This window comes from Primulina tabacum, chromosome 10 (genome assembly GCF_025594145.1).
Source record: "Primulina tabacum isolate GXHZ01 chromosome 10, ASM2559414v2, whole genome shotgun sequence".
NCBI lineage: Eukaryota > Viridiplantae > Streptophyta > Magnoliopsida > Lamiales > Gesneriaceae > Primulina > Primulina tabacum.
Genome location: NC_134559.1, coordinates 8789028 through 8810145, shown reverse-complemented (window position 1 = coordinate 8810145; position 21118 = coordinate 8789028). Strand labels below are relative to the sequence as shown.

Genomic DNA, 21118 nt, shown 5'->3' with positions numbered 1-21118 from the left:
TCTTCATGAACCTGGAGAACTTTTTCACAAAGAGAGACATAGCATCATTGCTGATCTTTTCAGCAGTCTTTTCAGAATTACTCTCAATGAAGGTAGCAGGTACTGCTTGTGGGATGACTACAGCAGCAGCAACAGTAGAAGTAGTAGCAGCAGTAGCAGCAAGAGCCTTGGTTGGAAGATTTGTTGATGGCTCTTCTCCGCTTCTTACTTCTAACTCGAACTCATAGGATTTTAAGTCGGCGAACAAGTCATGTAGCTCCAACTTGTTTAGATCTTTAGAGACTCTCATAGCCATTGTTTTGACGTCTCATTCCCTGGGTAAAGCTCTCATCACCTTGAGTGCTATTTCTCTGTTGCTATGCTCTTTACCAAGAGCTGCTAGTTCATTAACCAGGCTGCTGAAACGTTCATCAAAATATTTAGAGCTTCACCAGCCTTCATTTTCAGATTTTCAAACTTCTGCATTGCTACAGATAGTTTGTTTTCCTTTGTCTGCTCATTTCCTTCACATATTTGAATGAGCCTTTCCAATATTTCTTTCGCGGTAGAACACATCTTGATTTTACCGAAGGTGTTCTTATCAAGAGTTTTATAAATAATATCCTTCGCGACATTGTCGAGATTGACTTTCTTCTTATCTTCACCAGTCCATTCGCTTCTTGGTTTTTCAACCATTTGCGGCACTCCATCAGTGACAGTAATAGTTGTATTATGCTTTAAAATCTTTAATGGACCATCTATGATGACATACAACATGTCATCATCTTGGGCAGCAAGATGAGCTTGCATACGAATCTTCCAATCATCAAAGTCTTCTTTTGAGAACATATGAACTTTGCTTAAATGTGCCATAACTGTTGTGAATATTTCAGAACAAGAGAAATCTGCTATGATACCACTTTTTGGGGATCGATGTAGAGTTTAAACGGGGGGGATGAATAAACTCTTTCCTTTACCGATAGATTTTTGCAAAGGGTGCTAGAATCCTGTTAGAGATTGTAGTTGTTCTTGTTCAAGATTACGTCCAGCAGATCACAATAATAAGTGCGGAAACAATCCAATGGAGTAGGGTGAAAAATAGTAATAGCAGTAGGCAATAAAACAATAGTTTCTAGAAGTTCGAAGATAAAATCTTCTACGTCTCTCCTTCTTCTGTTTCCAGAAGGTATCACTAAAAGACTTTGAATTTTGCAGTACAACACTTGTACACACCCACTTCAGCAGGGCTTATCTTTTGCCTACTAAAACTCTTAGTAACTCAACGCAATATGATTCAATATAACAAGATTTTGGAAAATACTCTTTTTCCAGTTTACAGACTCTTCTTCAAAAGAATATCGAAAGAGGTTTTTCTAGAAGAGCTTAAGAAACAGCAGTACAAAATGATCTCCAAAGATCAGATATAGGATATTAAGCGTGTACTGCTTTTCTGTAAGTTGAGCTTGAAAGATAACGATTTGTTCGCGGTTGCTCAATGTAACGTTGGATAGATAATAAAGTTAATCAGTGTTGTTCTTCAAATGGGTTTGATCCATATATATAGAGAACTTGAATCCAACGTCTATAATCAAAACGGCTTCTTTGACTGCTGATGAAATCAGCTTTATTACCTAAAAAGGGTCCTGCAGAAAAGCTTCAGAGCAGTCAGTCTTGTTTCATACTAAAATTGGTAAAACGTAATAAATAACTTCGTACAACATTAATGGTGCAATTAATAATAGTACTCGATAAAGTAACGGTAACATTTAAGACTTGTTCTGTTAGCACAGAAGACGTTAAGTTATTATAATCTCATACTGAGTTCTGCTTCTGGTTTCTAAATTCTGAAGACTGCTGCTTTTATATTGCCTACTAATTTTAACTAAAAATCTGCTGGTTTTTATTCTTATAGCCACAATTAAGTTAAGTCTAACAAAAAGCAAACAAAAGGAGAGAGAACCTACTATCTCCGAATTAAAAGGAGAAATAGATCAGATAAAATCTGAGATCAAATATTTAAAAGAAAGAGTAAATACTCTTAGTATTAATAATGATCATATTTGGGAAAAGGATTCTACTTCTGATGAAGAAGAAAAAGTTATATTACCTAAAGATGATAATGATAATGAAATAAATCAAATGATTTGGAACAACAAAATTGATCTGATTATTTCTCAAAAATGGTACTCAAAAGTAACATTAATTATTAATAAAAAATTTAAAATTACAATTGAAGCACTGTTAGATACAAGATCTGATGTAAATTGTATCAGTGAATGAATTGTTCCTTCTAAATATTATAAAAAGACTACTCAATTTATAACAGCTGCTAATAAGCAACCTCTTATAGTTAATTACAAATTGTCTGATGTGGCAATATGTAATTCTAGAGTTTGTCTTAATACTACTTTTATTCTTATAAAGAATGTCTCTACTCCTGTTATATTAGGAACATCGTTTTTTCAAATGTTGTTTTCTATTAATAAAATTAATGAAAAAGGGTTATATATTAACATTAAAGGAATTGAATTATTCTTTCCATTTACAACAATATCAGTTTCAAAATTCATTAATATTTTACAAAAAATAGTAAATAATAAAGAAAATTTTGTTACTTCATTAAAAGATGAAATTATTTTTAAAAATATTAAAGAAAAAATAAAAATTATTTCAGAAATTATATCTAAAGAGATATGTGCAGATGTTCCTAATGCCTTTTGGAATAGGAAAAAACATCAAGTTAGTCTTCCTTATACAGATGATTTTAATGAGGATAAAATTCCTACAAAAGCAAGGCCTATTGCTATGGGGCCTAGACTCTTAAATTATTGCAAAGAAGAAATAGATAGTCTTGTTAAAAAGGATTTAATTAGATCAAGTAATAGCCCTTGGAGTTGTCCTGCTTTCTATGTAGAAAATGCAGCTGAAATAGAAAGAGGAGCTCCTAGATTTGTTATTAATTATAAACTTCTTAATAAAGCATTAAAATGGATAAAACATCCATTACCAAATAAAAGATATCTATTAAATAGATTATTCAAATGAAAAGTATTTTCTTCTTTTGATTTAAAATCAGGATTTTATCAAATTCTTCTAAAAGAAGAAGATAAATATAAAACAGCTTTTACTGTACCATTTGGACATTATGAATGGAATGTAATGTCATTTGGATTCAAAAATGCTCCAATAAAATTTCAAAATATAATGAATGAAATTTCTAATTCATATATAGATTATATCATAGTATATATAGACGATGTTCTTATATATTCCGATAATATTGATCAACTATTTTAAACATTTAAAAATATTTATTCAAGCAACTAAAAAAGCTGGATTAGTAGTAAATCAGAAAAAGGTAAAGCTTTTTCAAACTAAGATAATTTTTAGGACATTATATTGATAAATGGAATAATGATTCCTATAGAAAGAGCAATTGTTTTTGCTTATAAATTTCCTGATAAAATCACTGATATAAATCAATTACAAAGATTTCTTGGAAGTCTTAATTACATAGGAGATTGTTATAAAGATCTCGCTCAAGATTGTAAATTATTATTTCAAAGGTTGAAGAAAAATCCTCAACCATGGACTAATAGCCATACTTTAGCAATACAAAAAATAAAAGAACGGGTTAAAGAACTCCCTCGTTTATCTATTGTTAATCCTAAAGCATTTAAAATAGTAGAAACAGATGCCTCTGATATTGGATATGGGGGAATACTTAAACAAAAAATAGATAATACATCTAAAGAAATTCTTGTCAGATATACTTCTGGAAATTGTAATACTCAAAGAATTATTCTACAATAAAGAAAGAAATTCTTTCGATTGTTTAATGTATTACAAAATTTGAAAATGATCTCTTAAATAAGAAGTTTTTATTAAGAGTTGATTGCAAATATGCCAAAGATATTCTTTTAAAAGATGTTAAAGTAATAGCATCAAAACAAATATTTGCTAGATGACAAGCTATATTTGTAACGCCCCGAAAAATTTAAAGGTCAACGCGAACCACATGCATGCAATTATTATTACAGGCCTTAGGATAAGTACTCGATCCCATGACCTATAGGATAAGTACATTGATATCAAGAGTCCCATGACCCGTGAGGGAAAAGGCCCCTTTGAGGGAGCCCAAGATCGAGATAGCCTTAGGTCGACCGGGGCAGTGGGCCGTATGGGCGGTCCACTGGGCCTGTAATGGGTCGTTACAATAAAAGGCGCTCCTATAGGTCATGGGATCGAGTCTTGGGGAGGCGAAAGAAACCCCTTGGTAGGGAGGGGGAGATCCTATGAGTAATCCGTACGACGCCTATGGAAAGCCAGTGAGGGAAAAGGCCCCTTTGAGGGAGCCCAAGATCGGGATAGCCTTGGGTCGATCGGGGCAGTGGGCCGTATGGGTTGTCCACTAGGGCCTGTAATGGGTCGTTACAATTAAATTCTCATGTATTTTTATTAAATATTTTAATTGCATAAATTAATTATGTTGTGCATATTTAAAATATACTTTTCTGCATGGTTGCATTAAAATGTATTTTTAAAATTTATTCGAGTTGCGATCGAGGAACGGAGACCGAGGGCTGAAAAATAGAAAATGTTTTTATTGGGTAATTGTTTTTAATTATTTAAAATAAGGGTGATTCTTTTTCTTATTTTTGAAAATAAAGGGTTTTTGAGGTGATTTTATACGCCGGGACGTAAATTTTATCGGTATTGGTTTTTCAACTAAAATACGAGCTTTTTGGCAACCCGGCTAATAAATTCACAAATTTATTTAAACAAAAACTTTGTTAATATTTTATTAAATCCTAATTAAGACTGATGGGCCTAATTTAGTGGCATAATAGGCCTAGGCTTAGTTAGTAATTTAATTAGCATATAATATGTTTAAACTACTTCAAACCCTACACCTTGCACCTCAAATACATGGCCACACACTTTTAAAATTCAGAAACTCTCCCCACCACCCCCTTTTACACGATACAACTTGCACACGACATAGTAGAAGGAATTTTCGAAGGTTCAAGGGAATTCAAGCCAAGAGTTTCACTCCATTCTTCATTGTCAACGATTTTTCGTGCGTTTATAACGCAAAGGCACGCCATATTTCTTTCTTTCAAACATCTATCACACCATAATATTTATTTGATCATGATTTGAAAGAAAACATGACACACAATTTTACTTTCGTAACTATGTGCATATAGGTGTTAAACTTGTGTTATTTGGTTCCAAAAATATGTTTTTATTTTGTTTAAGGGACTGCCATGAATAGGGTATTAATATGGAATTGTTTATAGCCAAAAACATGATAAATAATAAAGAAAACCAGGCTGAAACCGAAGGAAGAGAAACAGGAAAAGGGGTCGTAGGTTTTGTTTGGGTTTTGTAAGATGCAAGGTTTGTTTGTGTTGCATGGGGGCTTGGGTCTCGACCAGGCCTGATGTTTGGGTCCTAGGGGTCATGGTTAGGTCCTAGGAAGGGTCCTAGGAGGGCTAGGGCTCGAGCCTTGGGCTGGGGAAGAGTCCACGTGAAGTGGGACTCTCCCACAAAGCATGCGCAGGTTCTGCTCGGGAGTTTCAGGGGCTGTGGCTCGGGTTGGGCTGGGCTAGGTGGTCGGTCAGGGTCCCAGGGAGATGTTTCAGGGTTGGGGTAGGGTCTGGAGTGGCTTGGGTCGCTGCTGGCTCGAGCCAAACACAAAAACATGAGGGGAGCACTTTGGAGGCAGCATGTGCGCAGCTGGTGTTTTCTGATCCAGGTGCTTCGCTGCTGGGTGTTGGAGCTTGGGGTTGGTCTGGGTATGGTCTGGGCGTGGTCCAGGGTTGGTTAGGGTGAGGTTGGCTCGGTGGGGGCTTGGTTGGAAGTGTTCTAGGTTGGCTAGGAGTCCTTAGATTCTTAGGGGTCACACACACACACAAGGGCATAATTGGGGCAAGTTTCAGAAGTGTTTTGGTCAGGCCAGGCCTGGTTTTACGGGATGGGCTTGGTCAGGAGGGTCCCTAGATGGGTTGGCTAGGTTTTGGCTCAAGGTGGATCGGGCGTGGCTCGAGTAAATTGGGAGATGGCTCGGGTGGTTCGATAAGGTGTCTAAAACGAAAATTAAAAGACTAAAATTGAATCCAGGGGTTCACGGGGGTGGCTCATGACTTAGAAGTGTAGAATAAATCATAAAAAGGTTATGTTAAAAATTTGGGATCTAAATAACGAGTTTTGGATTTATTCGGAATTTAATCGCCGTCCGGGACGATAGTTAACGAATTAATTGAAACGCCTAGTTTTAGGCTTTATAAAATTATGGAAAAAATATATTTAAGCATAAATAATTATTAAAAGTCTAAGTTTTTAATTTGGAAATTTTATATTAAGGTTTGGTTTAATTCGGGATTTAAACACAGTCATACGTCACATTTAAAGACTAATTTAAAAGTCCTCGATTTAAGCTAAATAAAATATGAGAAAATTCATGTAAATTTAAATAATTATTTGGTACATGTTAGATTCAAAGAAATTAAGAAAAAGTCAAAAACGTAAAATGTCAAGTCCATGGGTAAAACGGTCATTGTACACCTAGCAATTAGTAAACGTCATGGCAGTGCTCTAAATGCTATTTTTATGATATTATTGTTATTTTTAAATAGTTTATGAAATGTTCATGATTAAATTATGATTTTTAAATGTCTATGAGATTTTTATAATTTAAGGAAGACATTTAAAAGACATGTTGCATGCTTGGTTTCAAAAGGCAAAATTATATGTTATGCATGATTTTTAAAGTGATGATAATGTTAAACGTTGAAGGAAGTGAAGTAATTGTGGCTATTGATGTAACGGTATGAGGTAACGGTATGTGGTAACGGTAAGAATGGAATATCGTGAGAGGAAAAGGCCCCAGAGGGTGCCCATTTATGGGAAAAGGCCCCAGAGGGAACCCCGACGATCGTATTTCTATTCGAAAGAGGATAGGCCAGAGCCCAGTTGACCGGTGAGAGTGTTTCTGGTGTCCCCCGCCGCCCAGTACTGCGGTTTCATGTAGATGGATCCATCGATTTTTTGAGGTTTGAGGAAAGTCACAATTAACGATATGAATTCAACAAAAGAAAAGGATATGACGTGTTGAGTCTTTAGACTCACTAGGTGTGATTGATGCAGGTGTATATGATAATTATCATAATGGAGGTCTTGATGGTTGTCTTTGCTAGACTTAAGGTGCACATAACCCGATGACCGACGCTAGTTTTCCGCACTAGTTATGATTTATGATTTCAAGTTATGTTAAAAATATTTTACGACTTTTTATTCATGTTTTGAGAGGTTTTTGAGAGATTATAGTATGAGCTGTATTTCTCAAATATAAAGTTGGTTGTTTTATTTTAAAATGAGGTCCAAAATATTTTATGTAATTTGTAGTGGTTCGGCCGATGCTAGGGAGGTGAAAAAAAATTTCTAGTACTTTTAAAGTAATAAAAAAGGGCAGACGTTTCAATATTAGCATGTTTTGATTTTGATCTTGAATTGTGCAGTGACACTTGGAGCAAATAATAGTCATTCATTCATTGGATTCCTAAAAACCTCGGGAAATATTTTTGATGAGGGACCATATGATTTCCACCAAATGAAAAATCAATTAGGAATTGGTTGATAAAAAACATTTTCACAGATCTTTAAGAACCATGAATGTTTCTTTTTTTCATTTAATACATTAAAGTTTTATGAAAAATTTCAATATAATCCCGATAATTGAATTTGAAATTCATTTGATGAATTGAAGAATAAAATTCTTTTTCTACTAATGTAGATATTTCACATTCTTCAATAAATATAATCTTCTTGATGATAAATTTTAAAAGTTATAACTTCTTTTCTGCTGAATATTAATGAAAAAGTGAGCAATTTCTACATTTTTTTAAAGATAATAGAAGATATTCATTAAATCATCTTTGCTTATATTATCCATTAACATATGATGTATTTGATAAATATCTTTCCATGATAGTCCATGATTCTCATTGAACATCTTTTTCTTCTATAAGAAGAATTAAATCTTTATGTGAATTTTTTTGTATATAATACTGAATCATTATCATCTACTTTAATAATATTGACATATGATGTCGAAGATTCAAAATTATTTTTTTGTTTAGATTTTAAATGTGAGGCCCATTTACTCTAATGACAATTAATGATCAAACAATAATGGATTGATTTAAAGCTACAGCGAAAAAAAGTTTAAAATGCTTTAAAACGGACCTCAGGGCCTAGAAAAATTTCAGCATGACCTCCCCGTAAGTAGGACATCACGAAAAACTCAAGCAGCTGTTTATATCAAAATATACTCCAACTAGAGTCATTAAAACAAAAAACCGAAGTTAAACACCTGTAGCCGCACTGGCCAGGACTAAGCAGAAATTAAAACTTACCAAATACTCATCAGATCATAAATATCACAGAGTCGACTCAGGAGATCACAAAAACTACCAAATACCACTACAGATACACGGGGCATCTCCCCGGCAAATAAACTACAATAAAAGACTAAAACAAATTCAAGACATACATATAAACTAACTGGGAGACTCCACTGAACAGAACCAAGCAATCCAACCTCAATCCCGAGCTCCACTGGTGGAACCTCGGCCTGATGCTGCAAAACCACTCGGGAGATCTACCATGGTGCCCAATAGCAACCACAGCAGCCCTCCCAGAAAACAACTGAGATTAGGATTCTGGTATGAAACAATTCAAAAATAACAACAATAACATAAATCATGCATAATCATATAATAAAATGTAATATGCAATGCATGAAAGGCTCAATGAATAATCGGGATAACATGAGCCAACAAACGGTACGATAACAATTGGAATAATGCTCGAGCAACAACACAGGGGAGCTACATCGTCATGCAGCTAAACCGCCCTGCCAAGTATGCGAGGTATGCCAAGTTGTGCTGAATAACACCCCCGACTCGACCTCCATACAGCTGATACGATATAACAGGATGACACAACAGAACTAACTAGATGACACAATCCCAGCGCTCACCTCAAAAGGCTGCACTAACCACGGGATTGTTCAATAACATCTACGGTCTCATGTGTATAGGCCTATCAGCCACACTATGATCCCGAGATAAACAACAGTGTCAGATAACAACGGATATCAACAATGGGCTAACAAGAACGATAGGACTCAACATGAATATCACAACAGTATGCCCTATGCTAAATGTCAATAATATGTCACAATAATAAACATATATCACAATGAAGGCATTAACAAATTACAACAGTCAACAAGTCATAAACATGATTAATGTAACACAGAATGGCAATTAAACATAATTTATGTTTTACCGTCGTATGTTACCGAGCTGTAACATACCTATACCGACTGATAACGACAACAATCTCAACTTTGATCTCCTCGGCATAACAATAAGATAATATAACAAGTCGAGTAAATTTCCAATTCAATAACAATATTTCCAAATTTCAGCTTGTACCTATGCTCAGTTTTAAGATCAAAACTTAACCAAAATATACTTATCATACATAGGTTGGAATCCTAACTCAAAAACCAATATTTCATCAGAAGATGTCAATAAGAAATTCAATCATCTTGACATGGATAAACATCCACAACCAGAAATCTAGAAAAATGAATTCTGTTACAGTTTCAGATTCGGCACCTATGACCATAAAATTCATATCTAATTCATTTTTGACCCAAATCAATATCCGCAAAATGGAAATGAAAGACAACTTAAATATCTAAGTTTTTCTAGAAGAAACCAATTCCAGAATCTGAATATATTAATGCCAGAATTAACAAGAACACGCTGCTACTCACACATTTCGCGGACAGAACTCTAATACTGCGTAGTTTCAGTAAAACAAGCATAACTCTCTCAATTCTTAATGGAAATTATCGATTCAAGTCTCATTTTGGAGAAAAGACATAGCTCTACAAATTTTATTTTAACCCAAAATCCAGAATCCGAATGCACGAAGGTCATAATCCCGAAATACAGTAGGTATTCTACACAGCTCAACTGCAAAATTGGGTTTCGACACATTTTGGTAGAAAAATCATATCAAATCCGTTTCTTATTGAAATTCGATGATTATAGCAGCTCTAGAAAGCTACAAAACAAATCTACAAGTTCTATTTGAACCACAAGTCGAGGTTCCTAGCGCACAATACACATAAACTCGAAAATCAGCAGCAAAAGTTGTTAACCCCTAACATAAACCCAATAAGAATTCCATGAACAAAATTGAAAAACTAGGCTTAGAGATTACCTTCAAAAGCTTCCTATGAACTGAATTGAAGCCAGAAACGATCTCCACACACTCTAAGGAACCAAGAACTCGCTCAAAACAGCTCGGAAAGAAGCTGGAAAAAGAGCTGGTTTATCTTCGATTCATCGCAGGGAAAGCACGCCATGGCTGGAGCGGTTGGATGCTGGCTGCTAAGTCTTCAGCCTCATCTCACAGTGCTTGGCTTCATAATTTCGAGCGGCGCAACTGCAGCTAGCTGGAGCAAGGAAGCCGGCGGGTTTCAAGGAAAGGAGATGGGTTGGGGTGTGCGTTACGGGAATGGCTTGCTCTTTTTTTTTCCCTTTTTGGTAAGTATGAGTATATATTATATATATGTGTGTTACCTGCCTCTGGAAATTACAATAGATAATCAATATGATGTTAAATTTAACAGAATGATATAGTAGACAATAGGGCGAGCATCCGACAATATGAATGCACAAGATAGAAAATATGATTAGCAAGAATAACGAGCCAAGTGAACTAATATACCCGGACCAAAGTCACGTTGTTCAATGGACTCAATCTCCAGACCAAAGTCCGTTGTCCAGGGCTCCGTCTTGGTCAATCATTTTATCATTCAATCATTCGTTCATTCATTCGTTGATTAACCAAGACCTTATTTGGTGAAAGTTTGATAAGAATCACATTTAGTGTGATGATATTACAATGAGAACTTTTCAGTGAAGTATTCCATCAGTATGTAATAACAGTAATGAGTAAATTGAGTAGAATATATTTGACTATGATGCAATCAAGATGATAGATTCGATCGATAAGAAGGATATAGACATGATTGATGATTTATCATGATAGAAGGAGTGGCCATCGAAGTGATGCATCAACGAAATTAAGATATACAATAATTATACACAAGCACAAGAAATCAATAAAACATGGTAAATATCATTTAATAAAATATCATATCATAATTTCCCGGCCAACTGCCACAGTTATAGAAAGAACGGTAAAAGTAAATTCCTCACCTTGAGACTTAATATAGATGAGAGTGAGAGTTTCAAGTTCAAGTCAATTCTATTGACCAATGTGATTATCATTAGTATAGTAAACAATTTTTTAGGTAGATTATCCTTAAATTTTTACCAAAATAAAATATAACTTTATAAACTTTATTTATTGACTAAAAGTTCAAAAAAATATTTTATTTTATTTATTTAATATTTCTTTGTCAAAATTATTTTCTAATAGTCAAAACTATCTTTAAAATTTACAATAATTAATATTTGACTTCCAAAAATTACAATATTTCCTATAACAACTCTTATTATAATATTAACTGAAAAAATTCAAAATAGGTAATATTTGAAATTATTTTATCATTAATCGATATATATAACATTTAATATATAACTCACAAAAATCATAATAAATAACTTGTGAGTCGAAAAATTATAAAACTTCATAATTACTTCCAATGATATATTTATCAAGTATTGAAGGCTATGAACATTTATACAAAGGTTTATATGATCATATAGATAGTATATCATATCCGAAAATCATAGTATTTCCCTTTAAAAATTCACAGTAAATGCAATACTCATTCAAAATTTACGAAACTTGTACAGTAGCCTAGAATAATATAGAGCATGCTTTGAAAAATAAAAGTTTCATTTTTCTCCGGCGCGTGGCCGGTCGTCCGGCCACCATGCGCGGCCAAGTTTTTTTCAGCAAACTTAAAATACGATTTCCTACAACTCTTATGTTATAATCTTTCTGAAATTCCCAGCCGAAACGTGCCAGAAAGGGGAAAACTAGTAAAACTCACACTCCGACTTCGGCTGCCGGAAAACACTATTTCCGAGGCCGATTTCGGGCAACCAAAGACATGGGTGAGAACTATGACACACAATGAACAACTTTCATGCTTGGACTAAGGTATAATACGATCAAGAAAAGGACAAAAAATGGGAGTGAAAACAGTACCTGAAAAACAAGTTTTCCAGCACTATTCCCTTCCCAGTCAATAGCGATTTCTGAATTTTAACGAAAAATCGGCTGATGATTTTTCGACACCTCCTTTTGTGGTATATTTCTGGGTAAGTTGAGAGTGTTGTGGAATTTTTATAAAATATTTGGAAGGGTTTTGTGTATATAAAGATATTTTTGGCCATTTTTCTCTACTCTTTGAGCTATAAACTCTCACCACTCCGCCCTATACTAGACCCACTCCTTAAACTCGAAAATTCAGGCTGAGAACTCTTGAAATTCTTGAGGTGAAGGGTGCATTTTATTGGCAATGATCAAGCCTTATCTCCAATCTATGAAGAACAAATCTCGATCACCGGTTGGGCAAGAAGGGAGGTGGTGTGTTGGTTAAGCAACTATGATGATGATATGTAGGTATGTATGCATGTATGAATGTGTATATATAAATATAATATTATTTATTTCATTCATTTTTATATATATTTAAAATATAATAATTAATAAATTTTAGTAGTTATAATATATGCAAATACCATTTAAGTTATGGGGTGCTAGACATACTATAGAAAATATGGATGCTCATTAATGGTTTATAGATGGACTAATAGAAAAAATAGAAATTCGATTAATTTTTTGATGAACGGTCCAAGAGAGACAATATTTCTGGAATCTGTGGATGCCTCCGGCTTTTTCTCATACATGTATCAAGTTGTTTGACTTACTTGAAATGTATGTGAAACAAATTGGTCCAAATAATGTTGTTCAAGTTGTTACAGATAATGCATCTGCAAACATTTCAGTGGGTATGAAATGTGAATTCAAGTGGTTACTTTCTAATAAGTATTAGATTTGTCACTTATAGATAATAACATAAATCTTTAACATGCAGAGAAGCATTTGATATTAAGATTTTCACATATATTCTGGAGTTCATGTGTTGCCATTGTTTGGCTTTAATGCTTGAATATTTGTTCAAAATTCATGTACTAAAAAGGTTTATGAGAGGGGCATGATTGTGAATGGCTATATATAATAGGTCACAAGTCTTGAACATGATGAGAGAATTTATAGGTCAAAGAGAAATGGTCAGGGTTGGGAAAACTCATTTCAGCACTACTTTTTTGACATTGAACATGTTTCAATTACAGAAGGTGAATTCAAAAAAGATGTTTACTTCAGAAAAGTGGAACACGAGTCAATTTGCGAAGGAGACATAAGGTAAACGTACAACAGAGATTATATTGATGCACATATTTTGGAATCATGTTGTTTATGTCATTAAAGTTGGTGGCCCAATTGTTAAAGTGCTTCGATTAATTGATGGTAAAAAAAGACCTGCAATGAGGTATATATACAAGGCTATGGATCGAGCTAAGGAGGCTATTGTTTTGGCTTTCAAAAAGAAGTACCAAAATATTTTTGAAATCATCGATAAAAGGTGGACGGATCAGCTTCATAAACCTTTGCATTCAGCTGGTTACTTTTTAAAACCAAAATTCTTTTATACAAATCTTGAGATAGAAAAGAATGCTCAAGTTATGACGATGTTGTATTAGTGTGTTGAAAAGATGTGTGAAAAAGTTGATCTTTAATATAAAATCACATATCAACTATCAAAACATAAAAACGCTGAATGGGGACATAGAAATAAATTATCACCACGTAATTCTTGTCTTTTATTTCAAAATCACAACATATTGTTGAAAACTTGAAGTATTTGAAACTTTAAAAAAATTTGTATCTCATTTGAATGGTGGTTGACTTATGGTTCTACGACGCCGCCTGCATTCTCAACTCCAAGTTCAAGATCCAGAATCTTTTTTCCAGATTCCCAGTCAAATTCATCGCTCGAAGAATTCCCCTCAACTTTCTTCTTCCTTTGCCCGTTCACAACCCCGCTGTCTTCCGTGCATTTTAGCATGCCCAGATTTTTCGCCAAACGAGCACTTCTCCTCCTTACAATTCCACTGTCCAAATACATAACAGTGCCAGCCCCAGACTCCAAACCAAACGGCGACCCAGATGTTACATCCGGTGAACCTGAAACAAGTCCATTTGATTCTCACTTAGATATATGACCTTATTTTTTTCATTAGGTGGTTGTTACTTCTTTACCCTTATCACATAAATCAAATAAAAGATATATGACTTTATTTTTTTAATTAAGTTATTTTTACTTCTTTACCATTTTGACATAAATGCAATAAGAAAATCATTTTGACATAAATGTAATAAGAAACGAATGCTCCTATTTAAAATTTGAAAAAAATTACAAATGTCAGCAGATATGTTTTGAAAAGAAACGGACTAGAATCACAAATGATGTTTTGTTATTTTGTTTACGATATACCATACAAAACGTATAAGATAATTTTCATTTTCATGTTTTCATTTAAATTGAGAAAAAAAGAAAAAAAAATTAGGATGCAATGAAGTATTTGGTTGGCTTATTTAATAATTAGATGCCAAAAATACCAAAGAAATTGAAAAAAATAACAACTTCCAGCATGTATGTTCTTTCCCATTAGCTCAAATGTCAAAGGAATATATCATTGAAACAAAGAAAAATATGAACGTGTAAGTTCCAAAATACCAACTTAACAATAATTAAAAAATTAAATACATATATTAAACTATTGATTTCTTCTTTCTACTTTTAAATTCACCAACGGAAGGAATCCTCTTTTTCTTTGTTCTCCCTTTGTTAACTCTAACCTTAGGAGGTAGTACAATCAGAGAATCAATGCCAGTAGGTATGTTCCATTCTTCAGAGGGGGGAATAGGATAAATAGTTTCCGTATATGCCAAAGCCCTTACATTCGTGGTATAATAATGTGAGCACAATTCATATATGTCTATACCATGGTGACCAGCAATAGCATGTGCACACGGAAGTCTATCAATATCGAAAACTCGACAACGACATGTTCTTCTATTTAACTCTACGACTGCATCATGACCAACTCCAGTGACGTGATATTCAAAAGTATTCATCTGAATAACTTCCATTTTCGGTGACTCAATAAATCTTGATCGCAAGGTCGTCTCAGCCCATGGAGTAAGATGTCGTGTTGAAGCAACGACAGCTTTGCAGTGATTATTAAACCACGATGAGATAAGACTTTGAATTGCATCCAACAAAGCAATCATTGGTAGCTCTCGTGCAAACACCAACTTTGCGTTGATTGATTCTGATCCATTTGTTGTCATAATATTATACCGAGAACCAGGAAAGTATGCTCTTGCCCATTTTTCTCTATCAATACTGCCCTCGAGATATTTTGTGATACTTGGATAGCTGTTTTTCATCTCTTCATACAATTCATCAAACTCAACATGTTTATAAGCTTTAGCAGCTCGCATAAACAACGCAATTCCACCTATCTTGGACTTTGGCCCTAACTTGATGTTTTGTCCAAGATGCCAAATGCAATGCCCATGTCGTGCTTGCTTGTATACAGAGGCAAGACCATTGATGATTCCTTTATGTCTGTCAGAAATAAATACTAACTCAACATCATCAGATATCAATTCATGCAACTTTTCAAAAAACCAAGTTCAAGATTCTTCACATTCTGAATCAACAACTGCCCAAGCAATAAGATACAAGTGGTGGTTTCCATCTTGTGCTGTGGCTATCAGTAAAACACCTTTATATTTTCCTGTCAAATACGTACCATCAACTGATATCACCTTCCTCATATATCCAAATCCTGCAATACAGGCAAGGTAGGCCAAAAACTTATATTTGAAGCTACCATCTTCGTTGACCTTCAAATGTATTGTTGACCCTGGATTCACTTGTTCAATCATGTACAAATATGCAGTAAGTAATTTGAAACTTTTGACAGGATCTCCCCTCAGTTGATTTATGGCAAGTTACTTCCCCTTCCAAACTTTAAAGTAGCTAATCTCGACGCCTTTATTTTGCATCATTGTTTGTATTGATTTCAAGGCAGGCAGTTTTTGTTGTCCTCTGAAATTTTCCACCAACATATCTGATACTATAGCTGCACTTGCTTGTCGGTGCCTCCTTTTTTCGATTAGTCAGATCACAAGTATGCTTATTGCAATAAGTTCGAACCGAAAGCCGTGATGATCCCTTTTTTTGTGCTACACGCACCCTCCAGCTGCAATTATCATCTACACATCTTACTGAATACAGAGTCGTGGTGGATTTTAAAACTCGCATCTCAAATGAAGCTTTCACCGCAATATTATACAATTCTCTTTGAACATCTATTTTATTGTCGAACTCTTTACCAACTGACAAATCAGACTCATCAGTAAAACTATATACCTGCTCACTGCTAGAACCAAGCAATATAAATTTTTGGCTATCATTGGCCACTTGTTCACCATTGTCAGACTCCAATTCAACACGTTGTATTACTCTACAATTCACATTCTCGTTCATATTTTCCACATCATCAGTTTTTCATGTTCACTTCCACCATTACTTACTATAAAGACGCCATCAAAGTGTTCATCTCTATAAAGTTTTTCACCATTAGCATAATCACCGAGATCATCACAAATATTACCACCACGATCATTATCTCGACGTATACTGAATTCAAAATCAACAAAATCATCACGACAATTGTTATCGATGTGTATATGAAATTTAGAACCACCAGAATCATCATAAGCCATGTGAATATTCATTATCAACATTATTGTCACAAATAACTTGAACTTTCTTCTCAATTTCCACGTGAAGTATAGACTTATGATGTGTATCACCAAGCAATAGATAGGTCAACAGACACTTTTCACTTCTTAAATATATCGGACCAAGAATATGATCACAAATATGTGTTGAGTAACTGAATTTTAATTCAACCTCACTTTTGTTCAAGCCACAATTCATATATACTTGATCTTTCAGCATTGACATGGTTACTTCAGCGTCATCAAAATTTATGGCTCCATATCCACCATTCAACCCCGAGCACCATTCAGGTTCTTCTCGCTCATTATTTTTCCATTTTTCATCATATCGGAACAATACAATGACTTATGTCATTTTCTTGTAGAAAAAAAGAAAGAAGTATATTATTAAGTAAAAAAATGCATCACTCAAAATAAAAAAAATTGAAAATCAAAATTAAAATTATCTATGCATTTCATGTATAAACTTTTTTTTTGTAAAATAAAAAACTAATACAAAATTTATTTTATTATTTGATAATTCTGAAAAAAATATCTTAAAAAATTTTACGATTACAAGGACTAGTGTACGGCTTGAAGCTATTAATGTAGTTTGTGAAGCAATTTTGCCGAGAACAATTCTTGAAAATTCATCACAAAATTCGACTGGACACTACAATTTTTTCTTACAGCATGTCTATAATAGATATGACAAAAATACAGATTTCCATAGAAAAATGAGGCACGTAGAACTCCACGATCATTTTATAAAAACTCTAGTATATGATAGAAAAATTTAGCTGAATTATGTTATAATCAAAGAATATTGCGTATCCACGCCCAAAATCTGTTTCGTTAGAAAGTGATTCTCAAATAAGCCATGAAAATAAAGGAGAGCGTCAAAAAATCAATAATTTGTCTTAAATCAATAGAATATTAAAATTCAAGAACCTTCATCACTGTAACATCACTACTTGTCTTATTCTTTTAAAAAATAAATAAATATAAAAGCAATTCACATTCTTCTACTTTTTTTCCGCTTTTTCACATAGTTTGCAGACAAATGAACAGAAATAACATGAATGATCAAAAGTAAACAAATAACAGAAATTATACATATAATCGTTACCTGGGATAAGCAAATGATATCAGACTGTTTTCTTTTTCGTTATGAAAGATATGTAGAAGAAACCATAAGAAAGAAAATAATCTAGAATACGAGAAAAGAGATAATGATAGAGAATATAAAGGAAAGTGCCTAAAAAAAGATACGTAGAGGAGCGAAAATCAATATTTTAGATTAGAGTAAATGAGTAATTAGGTAAGAATAATTATGTTTGAGCATGTAAGGGTAATTTTGACCAAATTCATACTGAAGGTTAGTTTACAAATTAAAATGGTTACAAGGTCAAAAATCTAAAAAATTATTGTATGAAGGTTATATTTCAAATTATCCCATCAAAGGGATGATATCTGAGTAACGAAATCTAAGGTTTTCAGCGGGGTTCTTGGTTCAAGCAACCCATTTTCCACAGGCCACAGCCATTGGCTCTGAGCTTTTAGCAACGACATCAGAGAAAGTATCCCGGGACCTCAAAATACCGTCATCGTATTCTATTCCACCAAATAAAACAAAACGTACGATACCTAAATCGAAGATGTAAAAATAATCAATAACCGACGTAAAAGACAATATCACAAACACATAACTACACTTATTTATCCGCATAGAGAGATATAACAAAGAAAGTGACACTGAAAAGAGGTACAGAACTCACAAGCGATCGAAGGAGGCGAGAGATCTACGGCGGCGGAATCAGCTCGGACGGCCGGAAGTGGTGCGACTGTTCGTGAAATTGTGGAGATGGGAAGTGCGTATAAAGGGGGAAGCTCCCTTCGACACTCTTTTTTAAGAATAAAATGCTCTTGCTTCGTGTTTCCCGACAAAAGATAACATGGGCCATATAATTAAAGCCCATGGTCTTACTGTAATATGGGCCTGGACCAGATAAATGTCAATCCCTTTGAGGCCCATGACTGAAAATTTACGGTTCAAAAGTTATCTTTGGATCGAAGAATTTGCTACATTTGGATTTCGAGTCGTTGATTAAGTTTCCTTTATTGTTTGTGTAATGTAATTTTTAGATAGTCGTGTTAGATGTATATTTAGATTGACACATATGTGACATTTTTTTTTCAAGGATAATAGAGAATAAAAAAAATAAAAGAGTTGTAATTGAATTCGAGGGTATTTTGTAATTTATCATGCAAAATGTACGTCTGAGTGTAACTTTAAGAGTAGTCCAAATTTTTTCGTTTTTATACTGTCTGTATTTTATTTTTACGCCTCAAATTAAATATTTTAACGTAATTCTCACCTTCTATTATATGACAAAAATTTGTGTGAGACGGTCTCACGGATCGTACGTATTTTGTGAGACGCATATCTTATTTGGGTCATCCATGAAAACGTATTATTAGTTCTCCTCATATCTCAACATTATCAGATTATGTATGTTTCTGACATTATCGTAGAAGTTTACATCATATGTTAAAATCGATACGTCAAAATTTCAGCACACCAGATGTTGAGAAACACTCCCTGTGTAGTACAGAAAAATCATTAACTATTACCCGATGCATTGTTTGTTTGCCTTTCTTCAAATATTGGACTCGAACACTATTTTTTTTTAAAAAATGTTAGCTGCTTCGATGGACCACGAAGGACACCGATGATATACATTAATTTAACTTCAAAGGCATTTTGTCTTTATAGAAGGACCACAATTGTCCACACTTGGTATCAAGAAAATCATTAATGCTCTATGCTTAATATTCTTCATATATTTCCAATTCTTCTTAAAATATTTAGGGAGAATTTTTTATAATTTTTTTTTAAAATTTGAAATAAGTTTTATTACATTTATTGAGATGATAAACAAAATGTCGAACGTTAAATTGATTAATATCTAGATAAAAATCAATTTTGAATCTTTTAGATTTTGTAGTTGGTTACTATCTTTATACTAGCATGAATTCACGAACTTAACCGGAGTAACCATGTTACATTAATTGAAAATATTTCGAAACAGTCATTTCTAAAATATTTTTTTAAGAAAAATAATTAGTTTGTGTTTAACTAAGATTTTAATATATAACATCCTCAAATTTTAAATATTATTATCCCATTGTGGTTAGGTATCTATATGTCTCGAAGGAAATATTCATGCGAGAGAAGAAAAATGACTAAATATTTACTAGTGAATTAATAAAATAATTTTGTCAAGATAATTAAATATTATAAATTATAATGGAAAATATATTTAGTTTCAAAATGCATGGGGAATGGCGAGTACGATTTTAATTTAATGCAGCTTTTAGTAATACGTGTAACACAAATGACAAACCTTAGCCACATAAATTAATGGCTATATATTTTGTTATTATTTATTTTTTAAAAAAATTACCATCATCGTATTTATTGCTTAACCTACATCCAAAGGCATTCATATATTATTATTATTATTTATTATTATTTATTTTTCCGAAAAAAAGGCATTCATGTCGGAGGTGGGAAACAAGAAGTCAAGGACAAAGTGGAGTGTATGAATTTTACTATGAAATGAAATCAACATTTTAATTTAAAATATTTTTTATATAAAATCCAAATTTTTTTATATCACCACCTTTTTACTTGAGGAAAATTTTGATACATAATTTCACATAAATTTCGGTTTTTAAATATTTTCTTACCATTAAGTTTTTGTGTCAGACAAAAACTTGTGTGAGACGGTCTGACGGATTGTATTTTGTGAAACGAGCCTCTTATTTGGATTATCCATGAAAAAATATTACTTTTTATACTAAGAGTATTAATTTTTATTGTGAATATCGATAGGATTGACATGTCTCACAGATAAAGATTCGAGAGATCGTCTCACAAGAGACATACTCTCTGGTAAATGAGACTTCGTAATTTTTTATATATATTTAATATTTTACATGATTAAAAAAATTGATCATTTTGAAATTTTTGACTAACCCCTTATAAAATTATGTCATTAGTATTGTATAACAATATTCTATTGTTGTATTTCTAATAAATTTATGTCTTTGAAAAAAATATTCAAATAATCGATTTTAAATGACACGAATGCAAAATGTTAGGTATGCTTGAAATATTTTTATAATTTTTACCAAATAAAAAATGTAC

At 33.3% G+C, this 21118-nt stretch overlaps 1 long non-coding RNA gene across 1 annotated transcript; it reads right to left on the bottom strand.

Annotated features, from left to right (window-relative positions):
* Positions 1-14469: 14469 nt before the first annotated feature.
* Positions 14470-19273, bottom strand: LOC142504746 (uncharacterized). Its single transcript, XR_012804339.1, has 3 exons — positions 18684-19273; positions 16701-18552; positions 14470-15200 (listed from the first exon to the last, which is right to left on the bottom strand). It is a non-coding gene; the product is annotated as an uncharacterized LOC142504746 (long non-coding RNA).
* Between the last annotated feature and the right edge of the window lie 1845 nt (positions 19274-21118).